Source organism: Loxodonta africana, chromosome 27 (genome assembly GCF_030014295.1).
Source record: "Loxodonta africana isolate mLoxAfr1 chromosome 27, mLoxAfr1.hap2, whole genome shotgun sequence".
In the NCBI taxonomy this organism is placed as follows: Eukaryota; Metazoa; Chordata; class Mammalia; order Proboscidea; family Elephantidae; genus Loxodonta; species Loxodonta africana.
In genome coordinates this window covers 5,400,424-5,428,175 of record NC_087368.1, presented here as the reverse complement: position 1 = coordinate 5,428,175, position 27,752 = coordinate 5,400,424, and the positions used below count along the sequence as shown (strand labels likewise).

Below are 27,752 nucleotides of genomic sequence, written 5' to 3'. Positions count from 1 at the left end.
CCCTGCCTCCTCTCCTCCTCAGCTCCCTCTGGCCATACTGGCTGCATTTCAACCCTCTCTCTGGACAAACTCATGTCTGCCTCCCAATTTCTCCACCAGCTGTGTCTTCTCCCTTGTGCGCTGTTCCCAGACTTGTGCAGGGCTGGTCCCTCCTATCATTCTGGTCAGACATAAATGTCACCTTAGTGAGGCCTTTTGGACCACACCCCAGCCTTATCTTACAGCACCCTGCTTCATTTTCTCTATGAAACACGCTCTTCGTATGTGTTTGTTTTCATTTTTTATCCATCTTCGTGTCTCCCTTACAGATTGTGAGCTCCTGGGGACAGGGACCACATGGGTCATTTCAGAACCAGCTCCCGTACCACCTGCTGATGTTGATCCTGCTCCTGCACTAACACTGGAGCTCCATAGTGCACCAACTATTCCGTCACCAGCTCCATCACCAGCATCAGATGGATAGGTAGCTGGAGGCGTAGAGTTCAATCGTAGCCACCTCCAGAAATGGCTCCCACACCATCTGCTGATGTTGGTCTTGCTCCTGCTCAACACCAAAGCTCTACAGAGCACCAAGTCTTCCATCTCCAGCTCTGCCTCGGTCACTACAGGTTGAGCCATTTGCTACACCTCCTCTACAGCCACTCCTCGTTCATGGGTAGGGAACGTCAGCTCCAGAACCACACCCTTTCTTCAATTCACCGGAGTGGGATTTTTTTTTGGTTTTGTGGTAGTATTTTTCCAAATCACTATATGCTATTTTAACAGGTAGATTTCTCATAAAATCAAAATTGTTTTAATAATTTTAACATGTGTAGTATAGTGGCTTCAGGTACTTTTACAGTCTTATTCAATCATCATCAGTATCTACTTCAGAACATTTTCATCACGACTGTGATGGTTAATGTTACATGTCAGTTTGGTTAGGCCACGATTCTCAGGGGTTTGGCAGAAATTATGTAATCAGCCTCCATTTTGTGATCTGATGTGAGCAGCCAATCAGTTGGAAGAGGAGTTTCCTTGGAGGAGTGAACTGCAAATTAACACATCTCCTGGTACCTGGTATCCAGCCATTAATCTGGCCAATGCCTTTTTCTTCATCCTCATTTTGAAGAACAGGCCCCTCTCGGTGAATCACAGCGCTGATCTGTAGGATTTTGGAGCAAAGCCCTGCCATCCTCTGCAGATAACTACTCTCCTTTTGAGAAACAGCTTTTGGCTTGATACTGGGCCTTCGTAGAGACTGAACGCTTAACCATGGGCCACCGACTCACCATGTGGCCTGAGCTTCCCATTATGAACTGGATGTTGTTTGACCCACAGAATTATAAAGTTGGACCTGCCCAGCAGCACTCCATCATTAATTGAAGCAGTATATACAAGATCGGGCCTGAGCAGGATGTGAGGGTCCAAGTAAGTTGCATGGGGAAATGCCCCAATGCCCATGGTCTCCACTCATGTCACATACCTTTCATCTCCCAGGCTGCACCTGTGGCCTCATGGGGAGCTCTTTATGATCAGGTGACTGAAGATGAGAAAACCCGTACCTTGTTTACAGATGGCTCTATGCAATATGCAGGCACCACTTGAAAATGGAGAGCGGCAGCACTACAGCCCCTTGCTGGGACCTCCCTGAAGGACAGTGGTGAAGGGAAATCCACCCAATGGGCAGAAGTTCAAGTAGTGCACCTGGGTGTTCACTTTGCCTGGAAGAAGAAATGGCCAGAAGTACGATTGTATGTATACTGATTCATGGGCTGTGGCCAGTGGTTTAGCTGGATTGTCAAGGACTTGTAAGGAACATGATCGGGAAGCTGGAGACAAGGGTTTATGGGGAAGAAATATGTGAATATACCTCTTTGAATGGGCCAAAGAAGTGAAGATATTTGTATCTTATGTGAATGCTCACTAAAGAGTGACCTAAGCAGATGAAGATTTTAACAATCAAGTGAATAGGATGACGTGTTCTTTGGAAACCGCTCATCCTCCTTTCCCAGGTACTCCCATCATTACTCATGAACAAAGTGGCCATGATAGCAGGGATGGAGGTTATGCCTGGGCCCAGCAACATGGACTTCTACTCATCAAGGCCGACTTGTTGACAACCACTGCTAAGTGCCCAGTATGCCAGCAGTAGAAACCAAAATTGAGTCCCTGATATGGCCCTACCCCTCAAAGTGATCATCCAGCAACCTGGTCGCAAGTTCATGACGTTGGACCACTTCCATCATGGAAAGGGCAGCGTTTGGTTCTTACAGGAATAAACACTTACTCTGAATATGGATTTGCCTTCCCTGCATGCAATGCTTCTGCCAAAACTACCACCCATGCACTTACAGAATGCCTTATCCACCATCATGGTATCCTACATGCATTTCCTTGAATCAAGGGACTCACTTCACAGCAAATGAAATGCAGCAGTGGGCCCATGCTCATGAAATTCACTGGTTTTACCATGTTCCCCATCATCCTGAAGCAGCTGGTTTGTTAGAATGATGGAATGGACTCCTAAAGACACAATTACGGTGCCAGCTAGGTGGCAATGCCTTGCAAGGTTGGTGCAGTATTCACCTAGAGGCTGTATATGCTCTAAACCAGTGTCCAATATATGGTATTGTATCTCCCATAGCCAGGATTCATGGGTCCAGGAATGAATGGGTGAGAATAGGAGTGGCACTACTCACTATTACCCCTAGTGACCTCCTTACAAGATTTTTTGCTTCGTGTCCCCACAGCCTTATGCTCTGCAGATCTAGAGGTCTTAGTTCCAAAGGGAGAAGTGCTGCCACCTGGAGATGCATCACTGATTCCATTGAACTGGAAGCTAAGAATGCTACCTTCCACTTTGGGCTCCTTATGCCACTGGATCAACAGGCAAAGAAGGGAGTTACTGTACTGGCTAGTGTGATTGATCCTGATTATCAGGAGGAAATCGGATTGATATTACATAATGGAGGTAAAGAAGAGTACATCTGGAATTCAGAAGATCCCTTAGGGCATCTCTTGGTACTACCATGCCTTGTGATTCAAGTCAATGGAATAGAGGCAGGGCCAAGATGGCAGAGTAGTCAGATGCTTCTCGTGGTCCCTCTTACAAAAAAGACCTGCAAAAACAAGCAAATCGATTACATATGGCAATGTAGGAGCCCTGAACGTCAAAGACAAAGTCGAGGAATTGGACCGAGTGGCAGAGGGAGGAAGAGACAGTTCAGAAGCAGTGAGAAGTTGCCAGGCCTGACCTGGCCAGCACTGGCACCCTGCAGGCTAGATTGGCTGGCGCATGTGGTGAGGAAAATGGTGGTTTTGGGACCAGTTCTCCACCTTGGGAGAGACCAATTGGTGGAGAATCTGCTCAAGTCTCCAGAACCAGTGAGAAATGCTGCTCAGTCAGCGAAAGATAAGTACAAGCATCTAACCTACCATATGGATCGAAATAGAAACAAAAACAAAACCCTTTTTATCTGCGTTTTCCTTGCTCTGCTCTGGGTCCTGGTCAGGCTTTAGAAAGTGCTGTGCTCCCTGGGCAGGAAGTAGGACCCATCATGTGTCCTGAGCCATTCTCCTCACTTTGGAGAGGGAACAAATTAATAAATGGGGAAAAAATAATCTGCCAGTTCCTCTACTCTGGGAATACAGGGCAGGCAGAGGCTCCCTGCCTAGGCACAGGCATTAGGGGTCCATGGACTTTGTAGGCCTTTCACCCCTGCTTAGACCTGTGTTAGCCCATTTCAACAGCGTAGGCCCTCATTAGCACAGTATAATAGGGTTTATACCTGAAGCCTATTTTCATGTGTATCTGCTATAAGGTGGAGTGGTAGATTTGTGACAGTTGACTCTGCCCTGCCTATTTAGCAGGGTCCTCACCTACCCACATCAGGGGCCTGCGGACTGGTAGCTCCACCCATTCCACTGAGCGACCTGCAACAGGGGTCCAAGAATAAGTGGTGACTCCCAGCCATTACACCCAACAGCATTGGGTGCCCATAATCTGGCTGCAAAATCCACCTACCTATGTGCTCTTGGGAGCAGGGACATGCCTTCTAGATAGACATTCAGGGACAGCAGTCAGCCCCTAGCCTTGATCAGTGCATGACCCTCTACTGCAGCCAAATACCTGTGCCTACTCCAATCATCCCTCCCATCTAGGACTGTAAGTGAGAGCCTACACCTCACACTTGGTGACCAATGACCTGGACACCTGATCAGAATCCTCACAAGAAAAGGAAATGGACTCCTGGACTCACATACCTAGTAAGAGTTCTAGCAGCCTGGAGACAGAATGTGAGAGTTTCAAAGGCATGAATAACCAAATTAGTTCACGCCACCACCCTATTTGGGCATATAAAAACAAAACAAGAAGCAGGGACACAGTAAGCAAACAATAAATGAATAAATAAAATAAATTATTGATGGCTCAGAGGCAACAGTCAATATCAAATCACATAAAGAGGCAGAGACCATGATGGCTTCATCGAGCCACCAAAACAAAGAGTCAAGAAACCTTCCTGAGGAAAATAATGTCTTGGACTTACCAGAGGTAGAATTCAAAAGACTAATATACAGAACTCTTCAAGAGACCAGGAAGGAGATCAGGCAAAACAGAGACCACACCAAGGAACACACAGACAAAACAATAGAGGAACTTAACAGGTTTATACAACAGCATTATGACAAATTTAAAAGGCTGCAAGAATCTGTAGAGAGACAGCAAACAGAAATCGAAAAGATTAACAATAAAATTTCAGAGTTAGACAACTCAGTAGAATGTCATAGGAACAGAATTGAAGCAATGGAAGTCAGAATTGGTGATACTGAAGATGAAGCACTTGACACCAACTTATTTGAGGAAAGTCAGATAAAAGAATTAAAAAAAATGAAAAAACCCTAAGAATTATGTGGGACCCTATCAAGAAGGATAACCTGCAAGTGATTGGAGTACCAGAACAGTGGGGGCATAAGAAAAAATGCAGAGAGAATTGTTGAAGATTTGTTGGCAGAAAACTTCCCTGAAACCGCAGCAGATGAGAAGCTATCTCTCCAAGTTGTTCATTGAACCCCACACAAGGTAGATCCCAAAAGAAAATCACTGAGACATAGTCAAACTTGCCAAAACCAAAGATAAAGAGAGAATATTAAAAGTGGCTATACATTAATGAAAAGTCATTTACAAAGGAGAGTCAACAAAACTATGCTCAGACTACTCAGCAGAAACCATGCAGGTAAGAAGGCACTGGGATGACATATATAAAGCCTTGAAGGAAAAATATTGCCAGCCAAGAAGTATATAATCAGCAAAACTGTCTCTGAAATATAATGGCGAAATTAGGGCATTTCCAGATAAACAGAAGTTTAGGGAATTTGCAAAAACCAAACCAAAATTGTGAGAAATACTAAAGGGAGTCCTTCAGTTAGAAAGTCAAAAACATCAGATAACAACCCAAGACTCAAATACAGAAGAGATATCACACAGATATCGACCCAGATAGGGACGTCACAAAAATAAATCAAAGGTAAAACACTGAAAATAGGGAAAAAGAGACATCAATAGTAAAAGATGACAACATTAAAACAAAAAAGAGGAACTAAAAAATGTAGTCAGAAATCTTCCATATGGAGAGGATGTCAAGGCAATATAAAGAAATAAACGATTTGTTTCAACTTAGAAAAATAGGGATAGATATTAAGGTAACCACAAAGGAAACTAACAATCCTACATATCAAAAAAAAAAAAAACCCACAAAGACTCAGCAAATACAAAATCAACAACAATGAAAAAGAAAATAACGTAAAGAAAAACAACACAGCATAGAAAATTAAGTGTAACAGAGAAACTCTCCACGGTACGCACACACACAGACACACACACAAATACATCAAAATGACAGCACTAAACTCATACCTGTCACTAATTACACTGAATGTAAATGGACTAAATGCACCAATAAAGGGACAGAGAGTGGCAGAATGGATGAAAAAAAAGATCAGTCTATTTGCTGCCTACAAGAGACACACCTTAGACTTAAAGATACAAATAAACTAAAACTCAAAGGAGGGAAAAAAATATACCAAGCAAACAACAATCAACAAAGAGCAGGAGTGGCAATATTAATCTCTGACAAAATAGACTTTAAAGCAAAATCCAGCACAAAGGATAAGGAAGTACACTATATAATGATTAATGGGTCAATACACGAGGATAACATAACCATAATAAATATATACACACCCAATGACGGGGCTCCAGAATACATATACTCTAACAGCATTGAAAAGAGAAATAGACAGCTCCGCGATAGTAGTAGGAGACTTCAGCCCATCATTTTCGGTGAAGGACAGAAGATCCAGAAAGAGGATCTAAAAAGACACAGAAGATCTAAATGCCACAATCAACCAACTTGACCTCGTAGACAAACACAGAACACTCCACCCAACAGCAACCAAGCATACTTTCTTTTCCAACGCACGTGGAACAGTCTCCAGAATAGATCACATATTGAACCACAAAGCAAGCCTTAACAGAATCCAAAACATTGAAATATTACAAAGCATCTTTTCTGACCATAAAGCCATAAAAGTAGAAACCAATAACAGGGCCAGCAGCTCTCTCTGGAGGGTTATGATGAAAAGCTGAGACATAGCCTGGCCAGAAGCCCAGGGTAGATCAGTCACCCCTTTTCATGGATTGAAATGTGTCCCCCCAAAATGTGTGTCAATTTGGCTAGTCCATGATTCTCAGTATTGTGTGACCTTCATTTTTCATCTGATGTGGTTTTCCTATGTGTTGTAAATCATACCTCTATGATGTTAACGAGGTGGGATTAGTGGCAGTTATGTTAATGAGACAGGGCTCAATCTAAAAGATTAGGTTGTGTCTTAAATCAATCTCTTTTGAGATATAAAAGAGAGAAGCAAGCAGAGAGACAGGGGGCCCTCATACCACCAAGAAAGAAGAGCTAGGAAAATAGCACACCCCTTGGACTTGGGGCCCCTGTGCTAAGAAGCTCCTAGAGCAGGGGAAGATTGACGACAAAGGCCTTCCCCAGAGCTGACAGAGACAGAAAGCCTTCCCCTGGAGCTGGCACCCTGAATTCAGACTTCTAGCTTCATAGACTGAGAGAATAAACCATCCACTTGTGAAATTTCTGTTATAGCAGCACTAGATAACAAAGACATGCCTGTATCAGTCAGGGTACAATCAGAAGGCAAAAAAGCACAGCAGGTTGTTTTTTCAAAGCAAGAATTTAATATAAATAATTTCTAATTAAACAAACAAAAAACTTGTTGCCTTCGAGTTGATTCTGACTCATAGTTGGGCCCCATAGGGTAGAGTAGAACTGCCCTATAGGGTTTCTGAGGAGTGCCTAGTGGATTTGAACTGCCGATCTTTTGGTTAGCAGCTAAACTGGTAACCACTATGCCACCAGGGATCCCAAATTAGGCAACTGAAAAAGTAAACAATTATCTGGGAGTAGAAACTGCAGTAAGTAGCTACCACTTCTAGGGCTGGAGAATAACAGGAAGAGGCTGAAATTTATTAAAACTTAGAAACTCAGGGAAGGGTCCTGGGGGCTGGGACCCAGACCTCTGAGGAGAGGGTACTGCTCAGCAAATGCTGGTGTTTTTGAGGGGCTCCATGAGGTGAGTTCAGCAGTGTTGCAGAAACTGCAGACTGAACCCAATGCTTCTTACAGGACCAGGAAGCAAACAGGAAGGAGCAAGTGCCTGCCTTCCCCTCCAGCCTGCGGTATTCCTCTATCGCCCTCTATTGGCAGACCCGAGTGGGGAGCCACTGCAAAGCAGAAATTTGGTTGCCCTGTCCCAGCGCCAGCATCACAAAGCTGACTATGGAAGAGCATGTTTGGAGTTGAGAGGCAACAACTTGGTAACTGGCACGTCTTTCCAAAGGGTACATTTGGCAGGAGTCATGGAGACGAGCTGCCTGTGACCTGACCAGCACAGGCCAACCCCAAGAATATAAGTCAAAGGGAGAAGAAGCAAGAAAATAATCTGGAGGCCCAGCAGGTGATTGGAAATTCAGTTTGTAAAAGGAATGAGCAGCTCAGGGTTACCATAGCAAGATGACCCAATCTTCAGGGACAGGCAGGGGCATTGCTAGAGGTACTAAGAACTTGGCAATATTGATGTGTAAACTACCAGTTTCCATGCCTTTCTTCCTATCATTCCACCCCGCCCCAACCCTCTGTAGACCCCTCATTGGTTGCTGTGTCTGCTTTGTAGAAAATAGGGATTAAACTTTCACCCACCTTTCTCAATGACACCATACAAGAAGAGTCCTGAATAAGTGCCTGTTTTTGCTACCTACTGCCGCACAACAAATTACCCCCAAATTTCGCAGCTTAAAACAACAATGTATGATCTCACATTTCTGTGGGTCAGGATGCCTTTTGTTCAGAGTCTCTCGTGGGCAGCATCAAGGTGGATCTCAGTTGTCTCAAGGCTTGACTGGTGTGGCCGTTGGTAGGTCTCAGGTTTTCTCTCTGATTGGTGGCCAGAAGCCTCCCTCAGTACCTTGCCATGAAGGCCTCTCCAGAGGGCTATTCGCAACATGGCAGCTGGCTTTACCCAGAATAAGTAAGCAGCAAGAGAGAGTGAGAACAAAAAATATCTGTTGCTGTCAAATCAATTCCAACTCACGGAGACCCCACTTGTTACAGAGTAGAATTGCTCCACGGGGTTTTCTTGGCTGTAACCTTTTGCGGTACCACTAACGCTGTTGACCTCAAATCGATGTCAACTCATAGCAGCCCTATAGAACTGCCCCATAGGGTTTCCAAGGCTGCAAATCTTTACGGAAGCAGACTGCCACATCTTTTTCCCACAGAGCTGGTGGTGGGTTTAAACTATCAACCTTTTGGTTAGCAGCTGAGTGCTTAACCACTTTGCCACCCGTGCTCCTTTTGGGATACCACTGGGTGGGTTCAAACCACCAACCTTTAGGTTAGTAGACAAGTACAAAGCATTTGTGCCTCCCAGGGACCTAGAGAGAGTGAGAGGTAGAGAGAATGAAGTCACAGTCATTATTCACCTCATCTTGTTAAAAGACAGTCACTAGGTCCAATTGGACACAGAAGGGCAGGGGATCACACAAGGGTGTGAACACCTGGAAGTGAGGCTCCCTGGGAGCCGTTTTAGAGGCTGCCATAGCTGTTTTTCTCTCTGTGGCTCAGACTATAGTTGCATCAACGTTAAGATTAGCAGCTATCCATTCTGCACCAGTGACAAACTATGATGGCTCAATTCAATAAGTGTTGAATCTCCTGTTCTAATCGGATTATACTTTATGGCAAAGTTAACTTAAGGCATATATGATATACGTATTACGGTGCCATATGGGAATTAGGCATCTATGCTAGGAGGCTCACCCAAATGACTATAATTAGCCAAACTAATTTAACTTTTCTCATTTGTTTAGGTCGCCAGTATCTATCATCAGCCTCCATGTTGACAGTTTTCCCTGATACCACCTACCGCTTAATTATCACCCCACATGCAGACCCTGACACTCACATAAACTCAAGTACAAATGCCTAGATATCACCATACAATAGTTGGGTGCTTTGGCTCTGTCTCTCTCTTCTCCTTGCTCCCCCAAACAGCAGCAGGCTTGAGGTAGCAACCAATTGGATGAGGAGACTGTGAATTGAATTTCTCCAGGCAGGTGCTGACACAGTGTAGGGCTTCGTGAGACCAGTTTAAACTCTCCAGCATTTCGGAATGTTCTCCTTCAGTTATTAAAGCAGGTTGTCCCTGGATCTCCCCTCACCCATTGCGTATTGTCTGGGAGCCATTTTAGCAGAAAATAAAAACCTCAAAACAGGGATGGGAGAGGTGTGGAAACTGGTGAGCTACAGACCTACCAGATAGAGTTGCCAGATAAAATACAGGACTCTCAGTTATATTTGAATTTCAGATAAACAACAAATAATTCTTTAAGTATATCCCGTGCAACATTTGGATTATACTGAAAAATTGTTGTTTGTCTGAAATTCGAATTGAACTGGGACTGTTGTATTTTTAGTTAAGTATGGCAATGCTACTACAAGATCAATCTCTCATACTGCTGTTAACAGGTGGAAACCCCAGGTTCTTACTCGGCATGACTCATGCTGGCGAATAAACGAGAGACCGAGGTAGGAGAACAGGACACCTTTGTTTTATTGTACAAGGAAATGGAGTCAGTCAGGCAAAACATCCTTCTTAAAAAAATGAAGGACAGCGGCCAAAATGTCCATGTGGTGTTTCCAAGATTTCTAAATGCCCCTTAAATATCAGACATTTATCCAGGGTAAGAAAACTCCCTGATGAAAATGTCCATCTGCGTTGTTTCTGGCTGGAATTCTATAAGCCCTCTCAGATTACCCCAGTTTTTTCATGAGTAACAGAAATTGTAATTGGCTGTTAATATATGTATATCATTTTAAAGAAGTGTGCAAATTATCACATAAGTGCAGTTTTTGGAGATAGACAGGTACGTCAAATCACCAATAAACTGCACAGGATAAAAAATAAAATGTTTTCCTTAGTAGTGAAAAGGTTGAGAGCCAAATTTATGTCATCATTTATTCAAATATTTATTGAGCACCACTTACATGCCAGGCACTGTTTTAGGAGCTTGAGATACAGTAGTGAACAAGACAGACAAGATCCTCTCCTCCTGGAGTTTACCTTCTATGGGGAGAAAGACATCGTAAACAAATAAACCAATAAACATATAAGGAACTATCTGATAATAGGTAACGCTCCCCATAGAATGGAGTCTCTGGGTGGTGCAAACGGTTAAGGTGCTTAGCTGCTAACTGAAAGGTTGGTGGTTCGAGTTCAAGGCCTGGTGATCCTCTTCCGAAACATCAGCCACTGAAAACCCCGTGGAGCACAGTTCTACTCTGACATAAACGGGGTTGCTGTGAATCGGCATCGACTCAATGGCCGCTGGTTGTACTCAGAGAATGAAAATTGAGGGATGTTCTAAAGGGTGACTAGGTGGCAGGGAAGGCCTCTATGAGAAGGTGACATTTAAGCTGGGACCTAAGTGACAAAAAATATTAGAAGAAAGAGCAGTTGAAGAAGAGGGAATCATGCAAAGGGCCCCCGGGGCAGGACCAAATGAGGCATTTTCATAGCGTGTGTTTATTTACTTGTTTATCATCTGTCTCTTCCACTAGGCTGCAATCTCCAGGACAGGAGGGACAATGTCTGTTTTATTTACCAACATATCTCAGTGCCCAACATAGCATCTGTTTGTGACATAGAAGGTGCTCAATATATATTACTGAGCAACAAATGATCACTCATTTTGCCCAAGTTAGGGCAGTCCCTGCCTTGTGTACCACAGCGTCACCTGGAAAGGAGGGAGGAGGCAGAAGCTGTGTCCTGGCGGTCTGCCAGCCAGAGGGCCCAGGGATGCAGGGGTTGGGTGAGCGAGTATTGCTGTTCATCGCCCCCTCCCAGGACTTTATGTTCAGACTACTTATTTTCTGTGAGTATGGGAATCTGAGAACAGACTGGTCTGAATTCATTCTTATCACTCAGCTACACAATAATTTCTTGAAAAGGAAGCTTCTAATTAGGAGTTGGAATCTCATAGAAGCCACCAAAAACCAAAAACCCAAACCCGTTGCTATGGAGTCAATCCTGACTCACAGAGACCCTATAGGACGGAGTATAGCTGCCCCATAGGGTTTCCACGGAGCGGCTGGTAGATTCAAACAGCTGACCTTTGGTTAGCAGCCATAGCACCTAACAGCGTACCACCAGGGCTCCTACCAAGCCACATATATGGAAAAATCCCCAGTTGTCTTCCCGGTGTAAGGATGATAACAGGCACCTGGCATGCTGCTCCGGTACAGTTGGGGCCTTTAACTCAAACACAGCAACAACAAAATGACTATTAAAACAACCCGCTGTAGCTGCACGTTCTGGGGACTGGGCTTATTTGAGGGCCCATCTTCTACCAGCTGCTTGGCATCTTCTCTCTTGTTAGGTCCTCGGACCTACTTCACACTCTATCAAATATCTTCAATTCCACCCATGTCCCAAAGTAGGCATACGGAATTTTCTTTTTTATTGAACTTTAGATGAAGGTTTATATAACAAACTAGTTTCTCATCAAGCAGTTAGTACACACATTGTTGTATGACATTGGTTAACAACTCCACGACATGTCAACACTCTCCCTTCTCAACCCTGGGTTCCCTATTACCAGCCTTCCTGTTCCCTCCTGCCTTCCAGTTCCTGCCCCAGGGCTGGTGTGCCCCTTTAGTCTTGTTTTGTTCCATGGGCCTGTTCAGTCTTTGGCTGAAGGGTGAACCTCAGGAGTGGCCTCATTACTGAGCCAAAAGGGTGTCCAGGGTCCATACTCTCAGGGTTTCTCCAGTCTCTGTCAGGCCAGCAAGTCTGGTCTTTCTTTTAGAGTTAGAGTGTTGTTCTACATTTTTCTCCAGCTCTGTCCGGGACCCTCTACTGTGATCCCTGTCAGAGCAGTCAGTGGTGGTAGCTGGGCACCATCTTATTGTACTGGACTCAGTCTGGTGGAGGCCGTGGTAGATGTGGTCCATTAGTCTTTTGGACTAATCTGTTCCTTATGTCTTTAGTTTTCTTCATTCTTCCTTGCTCCCGAGGGGATGAGACCAGTGAAGTGTCCTAGATGGTCGCTCACAGCCTTTTAAGACCCCAGATGCTACTCACCAAAGTAGAATGTAGCACATTTTCTTTATAAACTCTGTTACGCCAATTGAGCTAGATGTTCTCTGAGACCATGGTCCTCACAGCCCTGAGCCCAGCAATTCGGTCCCTCAGGGAGTTTGGAAGTGTCTATGGACCCACCATGGCCCTGCCTTTTGTAGGTTGTACTGGCTTCCCTAGTATTGTGCACTCTTACCCTTCACCAAAGTTACTGCTTATCTATTGTCTATTAAGTGTTTTTCCATCCCCACCCCTCCCCACCCTCAGAACCAGCAAAGATTGTTTCTTTTTGTATGTAAACCTTTTCATGCGTTTTTACAGTAGTGGTCTCATACAATATTTGTCCTTTTGTGATTGACTTCTTTCACTCAGCATAGTGTCCTCTAGATGCATCTACGTTATATGATGCTTCACAGTTTCATCGTTTTTTAGCATTCCGTAATACTCCATTGTGTGTATGTACCAGTTTGTTTATCCATTTATTTGTTGATGGGCAACTAGGTTGTTTCCATCTTTTTGCCGTTGTGAACAATGCTGCAGTGGACATGGGTGTGCATATGTCTGTCTGTGTGACGACTCTTATTTCTCTAGAATATATTCCTAGGAGTGGGATTACTGGATCATATAGTATTTTTGTTTCTAAGGAAGCGCCGTATCATTTTCCAAAATGGTTGTATCATTTTGCATTCCCATCAGCAGTGCATAAGAGTTCTGATCTCCCCACAGCCTCTCAAACATTTGTTGTTTTCTGTTCTATTGATTCATGCCAGTAATGCCAGGGTGAGATGGTTTCTCACTGTGGTTTTGATTTGTGTTTCTCTGATGGCTAGAGATCGCGAGCATTTCCTCATGTGTCTGTTGACCGCTGGAATGTCTTCTTTGGTGAAGTGTCTATTCATATCCTTTGTCCATTTTTTGAATTGGATTATTTGTCTTTTTGTTGTAGAGGTAGGCATACAGAATTTTGCTGTTCGAAAGGGTTTTGTTTCACTTAGCTAATGCTGTTTAACAAATTACCTCAAAAGGTGGTGGCTTAAAACCTGGGGCAAATTATCCAATAAGCAAGGTAAGCATGGTGCTTACCAGATCATCAGTAGTGAACAAAGATGTGGTGAAATCCATGTGAAACTGTTCACTACAGATTAGTAAGTAAGCACAAGTAACCCTGTGCTTACCTTGCCTACTGGGTCATCTGCCTCTGTCAGAGATTATAAGTTTCAAAAGAGGCTTTGATTCTGTAGGAAGGTGCTATGGGGTTGGGAGAGAGACAGATTCCAGCCAGACCTAGAAGAAAAATCTTTGATGTGGTGAAAAAATGTTCACTACAGATGATCTGGTAAGCAAGGTAAGCGCCTTGCCTGTTGGATAATCTACCCCTGCAAAGCCACAATTCTGTGGGTTGACTGTGTGGTCCTTCTGCTCCAGGTAGTGTTGGCTGGGACAGGGGCTGGTTACAATCATCTGGAGGCTCGACCAGGCGCTCATCTGAGACTGGAATGTCTGAGATGCCTGGACATCTGGACGTTTAGAAGCAGATGGAGCTTGACTGAGAAACACTGAGTTAGTTGTCATAATGCTGTTTTGTAGAAATTTAATGAAACATTTATTGATTTTGATTATGTAATTTTCTGTTTTGCGTTTTGAAGTCATTATACTTTTTTTTTTTTGGATCCCTGGTGGTGCAGTAGTTAAGCGCTTGGCTGCTAACAGAAAGGTTAGCAGGTTGATTCTACCAGCCACTCCTTGGAAACCCTATGGGGCATTTCTACTCTATCCTATAGGGTCGCTATAAGTTGGAATCAACAGCAATTTTTTTTTTATACTTTTTTTTAACCCTTTTAAAATTTCACAGACTTTTAAGAAGCTCCCAGGTCCTAGGCAGCATGCCTAGAGTACCCAGGGGATGGAATTTGTAAAGTTTGCATGTAGTCACATCCCTTTGGTTCTAATCCTGACTCTCCCCTCCACAGTTACAGCTCTCCCCGTCATCTGCCTCATTTTCACGTGAGCTCTTCCCTGAAATGAAGCTGCCGGGACACTGCTGGGCTTTCAGAACAACAGCCCATGGCTGAGTGACCTCAGCCCTCAGAGCAGACCCAGGTCTCTGGGATACGAGGTCCAGCTGGCCAGGGAGGCAAAATCAACTACTTTGGCTCCAACTATCCAATGATCAGGCCAGCCTTAAAACTTCCTCTTGGAGAAGGTAACGTCAACTTTAGCTCTATGATTGTTGTTATTATTTACTATTTCTTGAAGTATGATATACATACGGAAACCCTGGTGGCGTAGTGGTCAGCAGTTCGAATTTACCAGGTGCTCCTTGGAAACCCTCTGGGGCAGTTCTGCTCTGCCCTAAAGGGTTGCTGTGAGTCGGAATTGACTCCATGGCAACAAGTTTGGTTTTTGGTTAATATATATACAGAAATATGAACACATAAATTTACAACTCAGTACATTTTCATATACTAGTTTCTCCGTTGTACATAGTCCCCAGATGAAGGCACAGAATATTACTAGCACCCAGAAGATCCTTCCAGTCACTACTTTCTCCAAGGATAACCATTCTGACTAATAACGTGCATTAGTTTTACCAATTTTTATTCTTCATATAATAGAGTGATACAGCATATTCTCTTTTATGTCTAGCCTCTTTCGCTCAACTTTTCATATGTGAGATTCATCCATATTGTTGCATGTAATTGTAGTTTGTATTGTCGTTGCTGTATAGTGTTCCATTTTGTGAATTCAACTCAATTTTTTTATTCATTATGTTGTTGATGGGCATTTGGGCAGTTTCTAATTTGGAGCTATTATAAATAATGCGAGTAGGAACATCTCAGTACATGTGGGGGGGTTCAGGTCCCATTTCTGTGGAAATAACCTGGGATTGGAATTGCTGGGTCACATAGTGCATGTCTGGGAGCCCTGGTGGCACAATGGTTAAGAACTTGGCTGCTAACCAAAAGAGCAGCAGTTTAAATCCACCACCTGCTCCTTGGAAACCCTATGGGGCAGTTCTACTCTGTCCTATGAGTTGGAATTGACTCCAGGGCAATGGGTTTGGATGGCTTAGTGTGTGTCTATGTTTAGCTTTAGTAGATACTGCCAAACAGTTTTCCAAAACAGTAGGCCCATTCTTAACCTAACATGGAATGCCCCACCCCGTTCTGGAGCCCTGTTGGCTTGGTGGTTAAGAACTCAGGCTGCTAACCAAAATGTCCACGGTTCAGATCCACCAGCTGCTCCTTGGAAGCCCTATGGGGCAGCTGTACTTTGTCATATAGGGTTGCTATGAGTCACAATTGACCCGATGGCACACAAGAGCAAGAAACCCCCATCCTATCCCTTCCTTGAGTTGTGAGCATTCTCAAACATGACGTTACTTCTCACATGCAAGATTTACAAATTTCTACCAAAACCTCAGTGCTAACGTTTCAAAATAAGTAAATGCTTCCATGAAATCCATCCTCAGCAGTGGCAGACTGGAAAAGCAGAGAATCTGAATGACAGCTAGAAAGCCCAGATGCCAAGATGTTTTTCTTTGTTGAAGAGAGGGCTGGGAGCCTTTTTGCAAACACCACTGCCAGGCAGGCTTGCTGAGCTTTGCAGGGCTCATTACAACACTTGGGCAAGCAAGGGGGTGGGCCCTGCACAGTGATTCGAATGGAGCCATCCCAGGGCTTCTGACTAATTGTAAACACAGAGAGCACTTAAAGGCTATGATTTAAAAAAAAAGAAAAAACTCTTCAGGGTGCTAGTGATTGCATGGCTGGCAGGCAGGGGTGCCAGGGAAAATCTCCTGCCACTGACTAAATCACGCCAAGCCTTGCTTCACACAGCCATCCTCCCAGTCCTGCACCGAGGAAGGGCTTTCTTTGTGTCCTGCAGGAGCTGGAAGGGAAGGGGTCAATTCATTTCCATTGTTGGGGGCCCTTCTGTGATAAACCTGCTATTTTCTTGCTCTTACAAAGCAGGGATTGGCAGACTGGGGTGATCTAAGCTTCTGGAGGGAGGCTGTTGTATGTGCAAGCTTTGATCCCCATTAGCTACAAACCCCCAAATAATCCATAAGGTCTGCAAATCAGGCTCCAATTAATAGCACTTATTAACATGTCCTGGAACCTGCCAGGAGAAGCTACGAATGTTTGCCAGGGAGGAAAGCCACACTTTTGGGCCTCACTGCAAAAGCTTGTCTGCTCAGGTGAAAACTCCTGGGCTCGCTGGGAGGGAAGAAAGATCTAAAACTGAAAGGCTGCTTCGGTGCCCCCAGGTCATCTGGAAAAGTGTCAACATGGTTCAGGTTTGAGGGGTGATTTGGTGTGAGGTGGAGAAATGGAACAGGAACGCATTTCCCTGCCTCCCCGGCCCTTGGGGCCCTGCCTGGCCTGGGCCCTACTGAGTTCTCAGCACAAAACCACCGTCCTCCCACCAGCCTCTGAGAAGAGACAGGCAACCTAAGGCCGGAAAAAACTAGCAGAGGCTGGGCTCCGAAGGGAAGACTGATGGTGAAAAGTTGATTGCATTAATAGCCTTGCTTACTCCCTGGAGCTATAACCCAACCCAAGCTGTAACCCAACCCATTGCTGTTGAGTCAGTTCCAACTCATAATGACCCTATAGCACAGAGTAGAACTGCCTCATAGTGTTCCCAAGGACCGACTGGTGGATTCGAACTGTCGACCTTTTAGTTAACAGCTGATTTCTTAACTACTTTGCCACCAGGGCTCCACTCCCTAGAGTGGGGGTTGAGGGGGGTGGACATTTAATCTTACTTGATCTGTGGATCCCTTGGGCAGTCTAGTGGAGCCCATGGACCCCTTTTTAAAATAAAAAATTTAAATACATAAGATATAATGTATATTAAAATACAGCTTTCAAAAATAAAGTATTATAATATGATAGTAAGTGTGGCTGAAATACCAAGATCTAGTAACAGATTGATGATTGCAGTAATTTTGAAATAATGATGAATGTAAGCAATACTTCCAGCTATCTCCAATAACTGTAACCTTGTATAGGAGTATCTGTGATTTCTGTTGGTGACAGTTACAATTACTGCTTACACTCCTGTGGTGTGTTACCTACATTCATTACGGAAGGTAATGCTAAATTTCAGATAAAGGTTAGTGCAAATGTGATTTTTCTCTTCCAAGTTGACAAACCTCTTGAATTCTACCCACAGATTCCCTAGATTAAGAACCCCTTAAGCAGCCCTGGTGGCGTAATGGTTAAACTCTTGGCTCTGACTGAGGCTCAGTTCGAATTCACCAGCAGCTCCGTGGGGAGAGAAGACCTGACAATCTGCTCCCTTAAAGACTGCAGCCTTGGAAACCCTCTGGGGCAGTTCTCTGTCCTGTAGGGTTGTTATGAGTCATAATTAACTCGACGGCACACAACGACAAGAAGAAACCCTTGTTTGATATCACTTACCGATGGCTTAAACTGTTTTTAAAAATATACATCCAAGGTTATTAATAAACATTCCCCTTGTTTCAAAAGAGAATAATTAAAAATGATTCTTACGAAGAATTATTCTTAAGGACATTGGCATTAAAATATTTTAGTGGCTCTTCACAATACTTGAGTTGAGATACAAAGAGATACTTATCCTTTCCGTCATTCTTCTATTTATCTATTAAGAATTTTCTGAGTCGAAATCGACTCTATGGCAATGTTTTTTTTTTTAACACAGCAATTAGGGACAAAACCTGCCACAGTGATTATAACAAGTTTAGCTGGTGGCAGACACCTAGCTGTTCCCCAAAGATTTGTTCTCTCCTTCCATAGACTAGAGTTGTTCCTGGGAAGTTGCTGCCAAGCCAAGGACTGTGTGTCCCACCCCTTGCATTTAGGTGGAGGTGATAAGATGAGCTCTCAGCAGGGGAATGTGAGCATAAGTGATGGATGCCTCTTCCAGGCCAAGGCTTTGAAGAAGAGCACATGCCTTCCTCACCCTCTTTTCTTGTGTCTGCCAGTTGATATTGAAGAAGTCAGCCTGGGTCCTGGAATGACTCACGGAACAAAGTGCCCCCCAGTCCCCTTCCACAATTTTCAAGACCCATTTCGGACATCACAGGGTTGAATGATAAACTTCTATTGTGCTAAAACTATTGAGATTTTGGGGTTTGTCTGCTACAGCGGCCACTTTTTCCGTAACTAAATAGAAGAGGCATCAATTAGGGATTTTGCATGGGGGCTCTATTTCCCTACCTATCACGGATGGTATGGCAGGTATTGCAAACTGGCTCACTCAATTCCATCCCAACCCTTTTGTAGTGGGAAAGCTAAATGGGAGGAAGTCAAAGATATTTCCTCATTTCCCAGATACCCATTTATAGTTCAGGTTTCACATGAGATATAGGTTGTTCCAGGGGTGTACTTGTGTGTGATTTAGACAGCAGAGATGAACATAATGAGGTCATGCTCCTACTATTTCTACTGTTTCTTTTGTCAAGCATTATTGTGAGGCTACAGATAATAGAAAAATCCACTTTCAAGGGCTTAAACAAATAGGCACTTATTTTTTCACCTAACAAGAAGTTTGGAGGTAGGCCGATACTGGTGTTGGTTCATGAGTTCAACAGTGTCAGGGTCAGCGTCTGTGCAATTCTTTTGGATGTTCCCTCATGGTTGCAAGGCCATTGCTGCAGCTCCAGCCATCACATCTGTATTCTAGGCAGAAAAAAAAAAGAAGAAGAAGTAGAAAAGGGGAACAGCAATGCCAACTGGTTCTTTTTATCAGAAAGGCAAAAACTTTCCCAGAAGTCTTCACAACAACTTACCTGTAGATCTCACTGTCCAAAACTGGGCACATTGCCACCTGAACAAAATTAGAATTCTGTTGGCATGGAAGAGGGGAGGATAGCTATAAAAATAGAAGTCATGGTTGTTATTCTCAAAGACCTGTAATGGCTTTGTAGAAACAAAACATACGCATGTACACTTGAATAATAATACCAGAGTTAAGAAAAGCTATAAGACAATAATATAAGTTACAGAGCAGACATTTTAGAGGCGATGGGAACTGTAGGGGTTTTCAGGAGGGCTGGTGTGAAGGACCATGCATCTCAGTTGAACTCTGTGGGTAGCCTCTTGCTTGCCCATGGTGCCACGCTAGCATCACCTGCCAGAGCAAACCAGTGTTCTGAGCGAGCGTCCAAATGAAGCGCCCTTGGCAGGATTGATGGGCAGCAAGTGGTGAACCTGGCCTGGCCCTGGGCGGATGAGAAGGTACTACAGGGACCGAGAAAGGGTCCCGAACACAGCTCCAGAAGTTAGTTTTGTGAGTGGAGCATTTCCCTGGATGCCAGAAATGATAAGGATGGCCACCTGCCTGTAATTAATCCAAGTCTCCTTAGTCACCCAGACGTCATACAAGCTCTAAATTTGCCTCCAGAGAGTAAGGGGCCCTCACCCTGGAATTACTGGCAATTGCCTTTTGAAGTGAGATTTATTGACATGAATGATCCCAGTCCCCTATGGAGTTGCCTTGACCACTGAGATGATAAATTTACCTTCTATGGCAGCAGTGCTCCTGAGGAATGAGTATAAAGTATTTGGAACGAGTATTTCTAGTTTTTATTTTAATTTGGTGGCTCTTGTGATATTGGTCCCTGGATCATTTGTCATTCAAGCTCAGCTTTATTTTTCTCACTAACAGGTTTCAACAACCTATTGGGACGCTGCTTTGAACAAGCATAAAAATCTACAATAGCACCTCTCCCATATCCTTAGGGCCTTACCACTTCCTTATGTCTCACGCCTACTTCCAACTGCCAGTCTCCAATCTCTCTACCTGAGGGCTTTCTCTGAAACTGTAGAAAGCCTCTCTCTGCCCACACTGCAGGCCAGAGTGCCTGAGACTCATACCACCCTCCCTTCAGTGTAGCTATCAACCAAGGACTGATGGGATTTGACGAATATACATAGCTCCTCCACCCCTGTGGTAGGATAACCCTGACGTGTGTGTTACCCCACATGTGTGAGCATGTGAGGCATATGCCCATGGCTTGTTGCCTACCAGACCTTTGGCACTTCATCTCTTGTAGAATCTCTCTGGGCAGCTTCTTGGGCTGGACTCCTCTTTCTATCATTAATGAAATCTGGAGATAGCAATGCTTCTTCCCCTTGGTCTTCCTGGGGTTGCCAGGGCTTTTTCTTTTCCAGAGATAATTGATAACATTCCTCACTTCATGTGCGAGCCTGCTTAGGGGAGCCAGTGCAAGGCAGATAGGAGAGAAGAACTCAACATGTTACCTAAGCTCCTGAATTTTCCCCAATACATCCTTGTTGGAAAAAAGAAACCAGTTCCTAAATTTTGGTGCCACTCTTTGGTCAGCTTTAACCTCAAAACAACCTCAAGAGATTATAAATTCTTTTTTTTGGGGGGGGGGGAATTTTTCATTAACACAGGTGAACTCCCCCTTTTTTCATAGATAGCCTTTTAGTAAAACCCAATGTGTACAGAAGAGAGAAGCTGGCTGCCTAGGCTTGGGCAATATTGATGGTTAGTCCACTCAGGGAGTCAAAGAGACAGAATGTCCCTTGAACATTAGGGAATCAAAAAGAGATTCCTAAGCACTCGGAAAAGTCATGTAAAAAGGAAGGTTTGAAAAAAGAAACAAAAGGAAACATGTACATGTACTAAACATCTATTCTGAGATGGGCACTTAGGGTTTTTTTTTTTTTTTTGAATCAGTTTTGCCAGTGTATGTCCTCTCCCTCATCTTCTAGGGAAGAGATTGCATACCTCTCGGGGGAGTTTCTTAGTTATCTGGGGGTGCTATAACAGAAATACTACAAGTGGATGGCTTTAACAAAGAGAAATTTATTTTCTCAGCCTAGTAGGCCAGAGGAAACCCTGGTGGTGTAGTGATTAAGTGCTACGGCTGCTAGCCAAAAGGTCAGCAATTCAAATCTGCCAGGCGCTCCTTGGAAACTCTGTGGGACAGTTCTATTCTGTCCTATAGGGTTGCTATGAGTTGGAATTGACTTGCCGGCAGTGGGTTTGGTTTAGTAGGCTAGAAGTCCAAATTCAGAGCATCAGTTCCAGGAGAAGGCTTTCTCTCTCTGTCGACTCTGGAGGAAGGTCCTTGCCATCAACCTTCCCTTGGACTAGGAGCTTCTCTTTGCAGGAACCCTGGGTCCAAAGGACACGCTCTGCTCTGTTAGCTACTTTCTTGGTGGGACGAGGTCCCCCTGTATCTCTGCTTGCTTCTCTTTCTTAAATCTCAAGAGAGATTGTCTCAAGATACAATCCGACCTTGTAGATTGAGTCCTGCCCCATTAACATAACTGTCACCTATCCCATCTCATTAACATCATAGCTGTAGGATTTACATCATGTAGGAAAATCACATCAGATAACAAAATAGTGGACAATCACGTAATACTTGGAATCATGGTTTAGCCAAATTGATACACGTATTTTGGGGGGACACAATTCAATCCATGAGAGGGAGCTATTCGTATTTCTTGTGGACCATGGAAAGTCCCATCCAGGGGATTTCCCCCTCTTTTCTGGAAATTTTGCTGACCATCTCCCATTCACCCAAGATGATCCACAGTTCCTTGCTCCTGTATTCTTAGATGCCTGGGCCCCTATTCTTCTCCGATTTCCAGCTTCTATAAAGGGGCTTACCCCTGCCCCCTCCCTTTTTTTTATTCTTGCTTTGTTTTTTTTGGATTTCCCTGTCTGGGTTGACTTCTGGTTGCTCTGCCCAGTGTTCTAGTCTTGGGTTGATACCTGATATTATTGATTTTCTAACCAAAGAACTCCCTTTAGTATTTCTTGTAGTTTTGGTTTGGTTTTTACGAATTCCCCAAACTTGTGTTTGTCTGGAAATGTCTTAATTTCACCTCCATATTTAAGAGACAGTTTTGGTGGATATATGATTCTTGGCAGGCAGTTTTTTTCCTTCAATTTTTTAAATATGTCATACCGTTGCCTTCTTGCCTACATGGTTTCTGCTGAGTAGTCCAAGCTTATTCTTACTGGCTCTCCTTTGTAGGTGACTTTTCGTTTATCCCTCGCTGCTCTTAAAATTGTCTCTTTATCTTTGGTTTTGGCAAGTTTGATTATAATATGTCTTGGTGACTTTCTTTTAAGATCTGCCTTATGTGGAGTTCGATGAGCATCTTGGATAGATATCTTCTCATCTTTCACGGTACCAGGGAAGTTTTCTGCCAACAAATCTTAAACAATTCTCTCTGTATTTTCTATTATCCCTCCCTGTTCTGGTATGCCAATCACTCGTAGGTTATTTCTCTTGATAGAGTCCCACATGATTCTTAAGGTTTCTTCATTTTTTTTAATTCTTTTTTCTGATTTTTCTTCAAATATATTAGTGCCAAGTGATTTATCTTCAAGTTCAGAAATTCTAGCTTCTGCTTGCTCAATTCTGCTCCTCTGACTTTCTATTGAGTTGTCTACTTCTGTAGTTTTATTGTTAACCTTCTGAATTTCTGATTGGTGCCTGTCTATGGATTTTTCCAGCTTATTAAAATTTTCATTATATTCCTGAATAATCTTTTTAATTTCTTCAGTTGCTTTATTTGTGTGTTCCTTGGCTTGTTCTGCATATTGCCTCATTTCCTTCCTGATGTTTTGAAGGGTTCTGTATATTAAACTTTTGTATTCCGGCTCAGGTAATTCCAGGAATGCACTTTCATCTAGAAGATCCCTGGATTCTTTGTTTTGAGAGCCTGGTGAGGTGATCATGGTCTATTTCTTCATGTACTTGACATTGACTGTTGTCTCTGAGCCATCTATAAGTTATCGTATTAGTTTATGCTTGCTTACTGTGTCATATCTTCTTGCTTTGTTTTGTTTTGGCATACCCCTATGGGTTGCTTGAGCGAGCTAGCTTGATTATTTTCGCCTTTGGAGCTCTGACGTCCTGTCCCCAGATGGCTAAATCTGTTACCTGGTGTATCAGTCTAGGAGTCCATTCAGTTTTGTTGTATGAATTCAGTTCAGGTTTCTGGGTTGCTGATCATCAAGTGTGTGGTACAGGCTCTGTCCTACAGTCTTAGAGGGGCAGGGGTGATTGGCGTATATACTGGTATCTGACTGCAGGAGAGGGCCACGCTCTGAACAAGGCAGGAGGCTGAGAACTGACCCCCGAGTGACTCTGAGGAAAGCACGTCCCTGTTTCCTAGAGTGTGCAGGTGGGTGGGTTCTGCAGGTGGACCATGGGCACCCAAAGCTTTTGGTTGTAAGGACTGGGAGGCACCAGTTACTTTTGGGCCCCTATCGTGGGTGGCTGGGTGACCTGAGTGGAGCTACCAGTTCTTAGGTCCCTGATGTGGGTAGGTGAGGACCTTGTTTAATAGGCAAAGCAACGTCAATCATCAAACACCCACCTCTCCACTGCACAGCTGAAACGGCTGGAGTCTGCCAACAAGGGCTCATTCTCCTGAAATAGGCCCACACAGGTCCATGCAGAAGGTAAAGGTGCTCAAAGTCCACAGACGGTTTATGCCTGGACAGGGACTGCTTCTGTCCTGAGCTCCCCCGGTTAGTGGAGCTGGCAAATTATCTTTTCCCACAATTGCAAATTTTTTCCTTACCCCAAGGCCGGGAGCATGGCTCTAGGTGCTCAACAGTGCCTATCTCAGGCCTAGGGAATTCAGCTGCTGAAGCTGTCTTGGGGGTGAGTGGGCGCAGTAAAATATACGCAAGTACTTAGCTTTTGCCGAGAGCGCCGTTCTTCTCTGGTTCCAGAGGTGTGAGTAGGCTGTGTGGCTGGCTGCTTCCCCCTGAGGAAACTGTGGCCAAACCCTAGTACCAGCCTGCCGCTGCCGCTCCAGGAATGGTGCCTGAGGGCTCCCTGCGATTCAGGTCCACTAACTCCTCTCTGCTTCTGAATGGTCTCTTTCTCCGCCTGCCCCTCAGTTCGTTTTCTAAGCTTGCCTTTGAAGCTCAGGGCTCCCGGCTTGTCACAAATATACTCGTTTCACTTGTTTTTCTGGGTCTTTGTTGTAAGGAGGGCTTGCCGGAAGCGTTTGTCTATTCTGCCATCTTGGCTCCGCCTCCCCCCTGCCCCTTTTACTGACCCATTTTGGACATAGCTATTCGGCTTAACTAGCCCCTTTTTCAGCTGCAAGCCTGGAGTCCTGCTCAGTGATAAGTACCTACCCTTCCTGCTTCTATTTCAAATATGGAGCCGCTCACTGTTCTGTGGGTCTGCTGCAGATTAACTGGTCTAGGCATTCTGTCCCAGACCCCAGGCTGCAGATTGGGTTCGAGTCTGCTCCACATGTCTTGTTCTGGAGCCCAGGCCAAAGGGTCAGCAGCTACCTAGAGTATGTTCTTTTCATGGTGGATCACCAGAGCACAAGGGAGCAACCCAGCCACGCAAGCACCTTTCAGGCTTCTGTTCACATCACGTGTCCAGCGGTTGCTAGATTGTGAATGATTTTACTGCAAGAGGATGACAAATACGGACTAATGCATCAGTGTATCAGGTAACCTGTGGTAATGTTGACATGTGTCTCTTTAAATAAAACTTTGTTCCCATTTGGGCTTTTTCAAGTAGCCAAAATAAATGTCTGTGTCACTGGGAACAGAGGAAGTGGGGAGAAGGAAGAAGTGAGAGTGAGCATGGCACATTTGCACTCTCAGGACACAGAATATCTACAGCTCCATGCAGGTGTGTTCCTGTATGTGTTTATTCATATGAGAAAGAAATGCAAAGGACAGGAAAGTTGTAAAACTGCTTTAAAGTTCATTCATTAACTTCCGAAAAGAAAGCCCTTCAAGTTCCGACAGACAGACCAACGCTTAAAGGCATATTAAAGGAGCACCTGATGCACAAAAAAGTTCTTTTTAACTTTGACTAAGCAGTGTTTTTAAGGGAAACAATAGAAACCATCAGCTAAGATGTTGAAAAAACATCAATTAGAAAATTCACTTACAACTGATAAGTCCTTTGACTAATTCTCAGGGAGGGAGGGGTGGGAAAAAATTGGTGGATATACCAATATTTGTTGGCAAATTCTGACTTATCCTTTGGTAGCCACCAGTTGACAAAACTGACACTATTCAAAAACTTATGACTAGTCCCGTTATTGAAAAAAAGGAAAGAAAATTTGAGAGAGTCAGAGACATCCGGAAAAAGATGTTCTTGGTTTTCCCATAGTAACTACGTGTGGCTGAGTGCGCTGGGACACTTCTCTCCTGGGACCATTCCCGCAGCACGTCCTGGGCTCTACGTCTGTTGGCCACATGCAGCTCACGTGAGCAGCCGCACATGTTCTGGGCCCCCAGCCACACAGCCCTCCTCATCTGTTGTCTCAGTTCGACATGAATTGCACACACTTTAGAACAGGGTCTCACCTATAAATACTTAATTATTTGGATCTTCAAAGCACTGTGCGAGGAATACTTCTCCTTTGCTGAGCATGCATGTCTGATCTTATTTTATGGCGTAGTTTTTCTTACTAATTATTGTTGTAGTTGTTAGTTGCTATAGGGTCACCTCCAACTCACGGCCACATCATATGCAACAGAATAACGTTGCCTGGTCCTGTGCCATCTGCACAATTGCTGGTGTGCTCAAGTGCATGATTGTGGTCACTGTGTATTTTGAGTGCCTTCCAACCTTCCATCTTCCAGCACTGTACTGGGCAATATGCTTTTGTGATCCATAGGGTTTTCATTGTCTAATGGTTTTCATCAAAGTTGAAAGTTTTCAGTGATTTTCTTTAAATATTCTTTTTGTCCCTTTTCCTCTCTCTTCTCCTCTGTGACTCCCATGATGTGTACGTTGGTTAGCTTGATGGTGTCCCACAAGACTCTGAGACTCCAGTCATTTTTCTTCATTCTTTTTTTTTTTTCTGTTCCTCAATGATGGCACTGGGTTTTTTGGGTTTTTCAAATTAGATAATCTTAATAGTCTTATCTTCAGGTTTGCTGATTCTTTTTCCTGCCAGTTTACACCTGCTGTGGAGCCCCTCAAGTGACTGTTTCCTTTTAGGACACAGGGTATACACGATGTCAGAAATACTTTGGTGTTCACACTTAGTTGCTTAAATAAGCCAAACAATCAAACAATCATTTCTTGTGTAGCTCCTATAATGAGCCAAGCGCTGCACCCTGGAGAATAAGAAAGGTGAGTGAAACTGCATTATTTAAGATTCTCACTGTAGAAGCAGACAGAAACTCACCTTAATCTTGTGTAGGCGAAAGGGAGACTTGTTGGGATGGTCCAGCAGTGCCCTGCACAGATCAAATGTAAAGATTGTGTGGGAATGAGAATGTCTCAGCCAACACCAACGTGGATAGGAGACAATACCCAGAGAAGAAGAATTCTCCACACTTATATCAACCCTGATGCCTTGGCACCTATGGAACCCAGAGAAAACCCTGGGGAATGGGGAGATTAGAGTTCTACCACTTGAAAATTATAAAAAAGTAAATTAAAGAAGTAGTTTCTTGCAGCATTGAACTTGTAGCCTGAGATTTGTGCCTATCTCCCTTAAATGTTTACAAAATTGGTGTTACACCACACATTTATTTGTGGAAAAAAAAAAAAAAAGGTTGTGGGCATTTTCCAATGTCCTTAATCTGATTTATGATATATTTCATCAACTAGATGTGTTATAATTTATTATGTCTCCTTATGTGGGACATATAGTTTCCAATTTTTTATTATTATAAATGATGCTGTGATAAATAATTTTCACATTAAACCCTGTCTGTCAGGCTTTTGCGGCACTGTCATTTCTCCTGTATTTATAGTATCTTTCTGGTTCTCATTTTATCTTTATCCCATTTGAGCATTCAGTTAAATTACTTTATATTACATTATATGCATTTTTTAAATAATTTTTTGTTGTGCTTTAAGTCAAAGTTTACAAATCAAGTCAGTCTCTCACACAAAAACCCATATACGCCTTGCTACACACTCCCAATTACTCTCCCCCTAATGAGACAGTCGGCTCTCTCCCTCCACTCTCTCTTTTCATGTCCATTTTGCCAGCTTCTAGCCCCCTCCACCCTCCCATCTCCCCTCCAGGCAGGTGATGCCAACATAGTCCCAAGTGTCCACC

The 27,752-nt window shown here is 43.8% G+C and overlaps 2 long non-coding RNA genes across 2 annotated transcripts in view; both read left to right on the top strand.

The window, feature by feature from the left end:
• The window catches only part of LOC104847345 (uncharacterized), a 44,934-nt gene extending 39,070 nt beyond the window's left edge, over window positions 1-5,864 (top strand). The window contains exon 3 of the long non-coding RNA XR_010319538.1: window positions 309-5,864. This is a non-coding gene — a long non-coding RNA (uncharacterized LOC104847345). The remainder of the gene's footprint in view (window positions 1-308) is intronic.
• LOC104847334 (uncharacterized) overlaps window positions 1-27,752 on the top strand; it is a 763,513-nt gene that overhangs the window by 666,526 nt on the left and 69,235 nt on the right. The window lies entirely within an intron of this gene.